At 42.2% G+C, this 7,729-nt stretch overlaps 1 long non-coding RNA gene across 1 annotated transcript; it reads left to right on the top strand.

Annotated features, from left to right (window-relative positions):
- Positions 1-3,118: 3,118 nt before the first annotated feature.
- LOC143420495 (uncharacterized) lies at positions 3,119-4,059 on the top strand. The gene is made up of 3 exons (XR_013100323.1): positions 3,119-3,384; positions 3,477-3,516; positions 3,669-4,059. It is a non-coding gene; the product is annotated as an uncharacterized LOC143420495 (long non-coding RNA).
- Positions 4,060-7,729: the final 3,670 nt, after the last annotated feature.

Here is a 7,729-nt window from a genome sequence, read left to right as displayed (position 1 = left end):
AAAAGATCCTCGAGTAGAAAGTAATAATAAATAAATTCTAACAACAGCTGATCAAGCTTAAACGTGCTGCTGTTGTTTATCCACTGGTTTCCTCTTTCTGGTGCAAAGTGGGCCAAAAGCAAACAAGAGACACGGACTCGCGACAGAAAAGCCGATCAGCTGATCATTAAGCAGTTTCATGATTGAAGTAGCAGCCGGAGAGCGAGAGGCAGTCGGTTAAGCTTAACGCAGGAATGCTTTACAAACATTCAGAGATGGACTTACACACTTGCTTTACTTCTCTCGGGGATAACTTTGTCGGAGATGAAATGCCGGGTTGCTAGCGAAGCTCCACATGCTATCCAGACCACCGACAGGTCCTGCATGCCACAGCCGCTCTATCACGTGATGCACACTGCTCCGACGTGCTAACGTTCTGAGGTGAGTTACGGCGTGTTGCAAGTTTTGTGAGGTGCTTTCGTGATATTTAATGGATCGGATTACATTTTTTATTTTTCTCCGATATCCGATCCAGTAATTTAGGTCAGTATCGGACCGATACGTAATATCGGATCGGTCCATCTCTAGTGCATATGTCAGTGTTGATGATGCTAATGAGATCCTTGTGAGTTGAGTGTTTTGTGCTGTGACTTTTAGTGTTGTGGGGAATATGTATATTTTGTTGGATCACTTGTGAGTGTTGTTGGCCAGGTGATGGCAATAACACTGTGGGGTGCTGAGCCACCCTTGATGTGATCATTGTGTGGCCATAGCTCTCCATTTTGTGGTTGGTCACTAGTGTGCTTGATTTTCTGAACTTTTTGGATTAAAGTAACTTGTTGTGGTATAACGCCACTTGTGACTGTTTGTGTGGTGGAGACAACAGTTCACTTGTGATTATTTGTTGCTACTTTTGGTTTTGTGTTGTAGCAGATCAGGTAATCATTTTGGGTTTGTGACTGTTGTGCTCCTTTGTGTTGGTCACATGTTACTTTTTGTGTGTTCAGTGTGGCAACTTCAAATCCTCATGCTTAGGGATGCCAACTATAATGTGAACACTGTGCTTCTGTTATTCCAGGTTTGTGGGTCAAGGACCTGAAGGCTTCAGAGGGGCTTTTAATAAATTTAGGGGTCCTAGAGGAACCCTTTTAAGGGAGGAGGTCTTACGTCCCTTTGCAGCTTCTAATCTGCTCAGTGTTCAGCTGGTGCTAATTGGCCACACCTAGTCAGGTATGGATAAAAGCATACCTGAGGCAAGCTTCCCAGGGAGCTCACTTGTCTTTGCCTTGTCTTTTAGCCAACCTGCTATTCCATTTTAAGATAAAACCTCTTCTCACCCATACTCTGGTATTCATCTCCTTATGTTGCAACTTTTGAGCCAAGTGTAACACTGGGAAATGAGAGAGAACACCATGTTTTAGAATGTCTTGTGCATGAGAAGCTGGAAATAAAACACAAATCTACCACCTGCAAAACTGAACTTTCCATGTGCCTCAAAATCTGACAGACTGAACATCCAAATATTTTACAGACTTTAGACGTCTATCTTTCTATGTTCTGCCACAATAGTCTATAGTATAGTCATAGTATGAAGTGGTTGATCTAAAGAATCTTGAGAAAATGGTTCTGCAGTCTGAAACAATCAGTCCTAACTCATCATGATGTAAGCACATGTCTTCAGAGGTGGACGGCACTGTAGCTGAAGTTTTGCTGTAACATTTAGATGATAAACTCGAAATATTTGAGCATGACTTCCTTTCTGTCATAGTTTCAGATATACTGTGTTAGACTGGGTTGGCCATCTCTGGCATATTATCATCATCTAATTCCTAAATAAACAATATCAATCCACATTCACTCAGTTAATAATGTATTCATTAATCTGTTTTCAGTTTGAATTTGTTTGTTTAGATTCAGGAGATTTAAAATGTTCTTAACTCTTATCTTTTACACATATTATTCTATTATACTTTTATGTATTTCTCTTGTCTCTCCTTTGGTACTTTGCCATGCCTTCATCTCTCTCTATTACTTACAATTGACCCTCCTATGTTAAGCACTTTGGTATACCACTGGTTTTTAAATGGGCAATATAAATAAAGTTTGCTGTTGTTGAAAAACACAACGTTGCAGGGCACGTGGTTGCTGGTGGGCTTCCCAGTCATGATCATCATTGGCTTTGTGAGCAAGCAAAGGAACAAAAATCAAAATAAGATCTTAACTTCCAAGGTAGAGGTCCCTGAAATGGACCCTGCTTCACCTCGAGAGCCAACTTCCTCATCAGTCTATGAAGGAGGCTCTCGATGGCTTAGGCCTCACCGTAGAGAGCATTCTTTTATTTATGTATTGTGCACCATAAACCGAATAAAGTAGACTTAAGTAAAACAATGTGGGTAAACCTCAGTTTCCTGAGGGAGAAGGTGCCATCTCGGATCTCGCTTCTTGTTCAGCGCTGCGCTCGTTGGTTCTCTGCCCACCTTGCTCCAGGTTAGCTGCTTCAGTTCCAGAGCGGTTTCTGGTGATTGAACGACTTTCACAGCATTACCTCTACTAGACATGTCTTCAGTGGCTTCAGCTGCCATGTTCTAAATTTTTGTTTTATCAGTATATTTCACCTTAAGCCGAGCTGGGAAGGGAATCTGCTGCTCTTTCAGAATCTTGGGCACATCTGTGTATTCTCTTAGTTTATTTAGAATCTGGGTGGGGGGGGGGGGCATAGTCATGATTCAAACTGGGAGCTTCCAGCCTCCATGCTGCATCTGTAACATTCCCTGACAGATTGCAATACAACCCTGGTACAAACATACATGGCCATCAGCAGCATCCTACACTTTAGTTGAGCTGACTTCAGGTGTTTAGTAAGGGGAAGATTTAATAACATTGCATGTTTTATTTCAAGACTCTGTAGTCACAGAGCAGAGAGTAGAAAAGCTGACAATAACTTATTTTTCTTTAGGCTTTACTCTCAACATCAGACTTGGGACCAATAAAAGTAAACCCAAAATTTAGAATCTTAGGAAGATGAGATAATATCAGTAACCATGATAACAAATGTGGAGCATACTGACTTGCGCTTACTTGCCCTCTGTCTTTCTACCTCACACACTTGTGGATTTCTGGCAGCATCCTTGAAGGGAGTCTTCCTTTGGAAGAACTTGCTGCTTGGGCTGAGGAAGCTCTTGCTAAGAAGATGAAGAACAACATCTTTGAGACTGCTAAAGCAGTTTCCTGCTCTGTCATAGAGGAGGAACAGAGTTTTGCTGTCCAGAGAAACCAGAATGGGAAAAACACTGCAACAAGTGCTAGGTGTGAGAATGAAGCAAAGGCCAAGGTGCTCAAAGGAAGGACCGGGGGGCTGTTCTCAGACAGCCAGATAAAAACTCTTGTCCACTGACCTACAAACAGGTGAATCTTTTTCGAAGTTACTAGAACATTAGAAACTGAATTCATTTTGAATTTTGGGTACATTGTACTCATTAAATTTATTCCGTGTTCAGTCCAGATTCTTAGCATCTCAATCAGGGCGTCCCGCTTCATGTAAGTATCTCCAATTATTAAACGGAACTGTTTTCAATTCAGTCACTACCTGGGTAATTAATTTCATTTGATGAAATGTATTGATTATAATTTCAAAGAAGAAATCTATTGTGGTTTTACTGACTGTGTATCTGTCTGTGATTCTGTTTCAGGGAGCATCCTCACTCAGCGAGCAACTGGACATCAACTTCATGAGAATGCGTGCGTTGGTGGTTCTTTGTGTCCGGGGATGGGCGTCCAGGTACACACCGGCTCACTCCTTGGCGGCCGCTTATCGGGGCCTGGAGCCTGGGGCTCGCTCGGGCCACTTCGGAGGTGGGGGTGCCCCCGGCCTCTCGGCCTGGGGCTCGGTCACTCAGGCGCAGCTGGCTGCCGGCGGAGCTCACGGGCGCGTCACTGCAACTCCCCCTGGCTTCTGCTCCGCGGCTGCTGAGTGAGCCCTCATCTGGGACTCTCCTCAGCTCTTTCCGGGACAGTGGCGCAGCTGCCCCTCTGTTGGTCTTCCTTGGTCTCTTGTGTTCTGGGGGCCTCTGGATGTCTGGAGTTTTGATCTCCCCCATACCTGCTTCATGCCCTGGAGGACGGGGCTGTGGCCCCCACACACCCTCTAGCAGATTATTACATGAAGGAACCTTTTAAAAAAACAAAAAACAAGCGCGTCCATGCTCACAGGTGTACACACGGGTGATCACACCCACAAACTACACCCTTTTTGGCTCCTACCTCAAAGCACACTGTGTTCTGTTGATCTTATGTGCTGCACAATAATGTTTAACATTTAGTATTTACTGTCATATTCCCATATATCATTGTGATGTTGTTTATTCTATTACTCTTGTTCTCTTCTGCTTGCTTTCTTTTTTCTTTCTCAGCAGGTGACCCAGGTGATTGATATATGCATTTTTTTTTTCTCTGCCCATTCTGTTGGTTTTTGTCTTTGGCCTTCTCCCCCGTCCCTCTTCTCAGCTGTTTCTCTTTCCCTCTTTCTTTCTCCCCTTCTTTCCCCCAGTCAAGTCTGTCCCGTATTCAGTAAGTGAAAATAAAATAAACAATAAAAGGTGAATCAAATGGACCATTACGGCAAGGCTGGGATGGTCAGTTTGGTAAAGTAAATCCGTTGGGCATCTTTCTTTGCCTTTAGACAACAATTCTGATGGCAAAAGAGCCAAACGGGACAGGCCAAAAAAAAAAAAAAAAAAAAAACTTCATGAGAATGGGTGCAAATAATCAGGCCCACTATCCTGATGCTGTGGGCAATGTTGTGCCTGAACCTCAATGGATCCTCCACAACTCACCTCACCTGTTTGGCTGGTCGATGCCACCAGGCAATGGACATTATGATTGCAACACCAGTGTCTTCAGCACTGCATGAAATGTGAACAACCCTGGACTTCACAGTGCAAGTTTTTACAGAGAAAGCAGAGAGCCTTGCTAACAGTTAATGCTCCTTTATTACTAGATATTCTAAATGATGCCTTCTAGCAATGATTATTGAGCTCGTAGCATCAAGTTTTAGCCTCAACAGCATAAAGATGACTGTAGCTACTGTTACGTAGGGATGGGTATCGTTTAGTGCCAAACCGGTACTTTTGAAACTGTGCCGGTGCTTAAATGGTGCTCGAAACAGTGCTTAAAGAATGGAGAACACAAACTTTGTCCAAAAACCTCATGTTTAGCATTTCTTTTTGTAAAAAGATAACAATGTTAGCATTTTCTACAGCTATTGGCAGGGCTCTAGACTAACTTTTTGCCATGGGCACACCAGTGTGCCTAACTTGAAAAATTTACGCACACCGGCACAAAAGTTAGGCACACTCAAATTTTTCAACTGCATCGCTTAACACCGCAGTGCTACATGTGCACTTTTTTGGGGGGGAATTGCAGTCCATACAGACAACATTCATTTCTAAATTATTAACTAACTGTACTGCATGCTGCTGAAAGGCAGTGGGGAGAGGGGACATTTGGGCAGTGCATTTATTGCAACATATAATGTGTTTTCTGGATACTGTGCTTTTTCAGCATTCAAAGATTGATGGCACTGTGTCAGAGCACTGGCTATGAATTTCAGACAGAGCAGGCCTTATATTAACAAAAAAGTTATCAATAGTTGTTTTCATCTTTTCTTATTACCCACAGCTACATCCACTTCTGTCGGGCCTACGCTGCTCACTAGGGCTGGGTATCATCACTGATATAATCCATTCGATTCCGGTTCTCAAAGTCCTGATTTGGTTCAATTTAGCCTCAGGCAGTCAGGAATATTATAATTCTGATCATTTATCAGTACTGATACATGTGAGACTGCATCAGAATTGTGAACATCACAGCAGATGCCTGTTGTTAGCTGTCCTAAAAAACAGACTGCTCAGCCTTGGATTGTCAGAACATGCAGTAGCGTGGTTCTCAAATTATCTGAATAATAGAACCCAGTGCATTAAACTTGAAGGTCTTTGTTCTAAATTTGTTGCTGTCCACAAGGGGGTGCCACAGGGCTCAGTTTTGGGTCCCCTTCTGTTCCTTTTATATATCAATGACTTGGGTCAAAATGTCTCAGACACAAATTTGCATTTTTATGCTGACGACACAGTTATTTACTGTTATGGATCATCTCTTGCTCAGGCCATTGAAACCCTACAGAAAGCCTTTGTTGCTTTCCAGCATTCACTTATTCAGCTAAATTTAGTTCTCAATGCTGACAAGACTAAGCTAATGTTGTTTTCTAAGTCAAAGAAGGTCCCGGAGCCTATTCCAGTGGTGTCCACCCTTGAAGGAAATGTCATAGAGATAGTTCATGTGTCTGGATTGATGACTCCTTCACCTTTAAACCACATATAGAGAGACTTGTAAAGAAACTGAGACTTAAACTTCGTTTTTTCTTCCGTAATAAACAGTGTTTTTCTTTTGCAGTAAAAAAACGTCTTGTCACTGCAACCTTTTTATCTGTGTTAGATTATGGTGACATTCTGTATATGAACTCTTCTTCATGTCTTCTAATATTGGACACGATGTATCATGCTTCCTTGAGGTTTATTACCAACTGTAGATATCTGACCCATCACTGTGACTTGTACTTAAGAGTAAAATGGCCTTCTTTGGCCATTAGAAGACAGGGGCATTGGTACACTTTTATTTACAAAGCTATGCTTGGATTGCTGCCTCCTTATATTTGTACTTTGGTCACAAGGACAAATAGTGGTTCTTACTCCTTGCGTTCAAATGATCAGCTGCTGCTGTCTGTTCCCCTTGTCCGCACAGAGGTGGGTAAGAAAGCCTTTGTCCACTCTGCGCCTTTTTTGTGGAACCTGTTACAGAAAGACTGGAAACTGACTGAAAGGCCTACAGACTGCCTCAATAATGTGTAATTGTTTTGTGTAATTTTAACTTTGTTTGTTCGTATGTATTTGTTTTGAAATGTGCTGCCTCTTGGCCAGGACTCCCTTGAAAAAGAGGTTTTTGATCTCAACGGGACATTCCTGGTTAAATAAAGGTTAAATAAAAAAAAAAATTTATATTCCCCATGTAATTCATTAATATTTGGGTTGTATTTACTGATATATGTAATTTCTTAATGTTTTTTTGTTGTATCAGGGGAGAGGAATGATGTGGATGAGGCCTTGGTCAACATGGTGATAGAGGATTCCCAGCCCTTCACTATTGTGGAGGACAGTGGGTTTAGGAAGCTTGTTAAAGTTTTGAACCCTAACTATGTTCTCCCCACAAGACAGGTGTGTATCTTAAAATATGAAGCATGTTTCCATTTTGCCTTTATTTCCATATTAAGTACTTTACTTTCATTTGTTTAGGCTTGAAAAGCTATGGTGGACCAAAGATACAAAGAGTCCAAACAAAAAGAAAAACTGACTGTGGCCAAGGTTTCTGCAGTTAGTTTGACATCTGATATGTGGACCTCCATTAACACAGAGGCTTACCTAGCCGTCACCTGCCATTTCATTGACTGCATTGCATTCTGTAGTGTTAGGTGTTTAGCACTTCCCTCAAGCTCATACTGCTATCAATTTGTCACAAGTAACAGCATCGCTCATGTCAGAGTGGGGCATTACAGACAAAGTTAGATGTTATGTGACTGATGGAGCAGCAAACATGGGTGCTTGTGCTAAGGAGCTTCGTTTGCGTCACAGTAATTGTGTGGCACATACATGGTCAAAACAGCTCTTGATCAACACACCACGCTGTCTGACATCCAGACTAC

Source organism: Maylandia zebra, linkage group LG9, assembly GCF_041146795.1.
Source record: "Maylandia zebra isolate NMK-2024a linkage group LG9, Mzebra_GT3a, whole genome shotgun sequence".
NCBI classification, from domain to species: Eukaryota; Metazoa; Chordata; class Actinopteri; order Cichliformes; family Cichlidae; genus Maylandia; species Maylandia zebra.
This window is presented reverse-complemented; position numbering and strand designations above follow the sequence as displayed.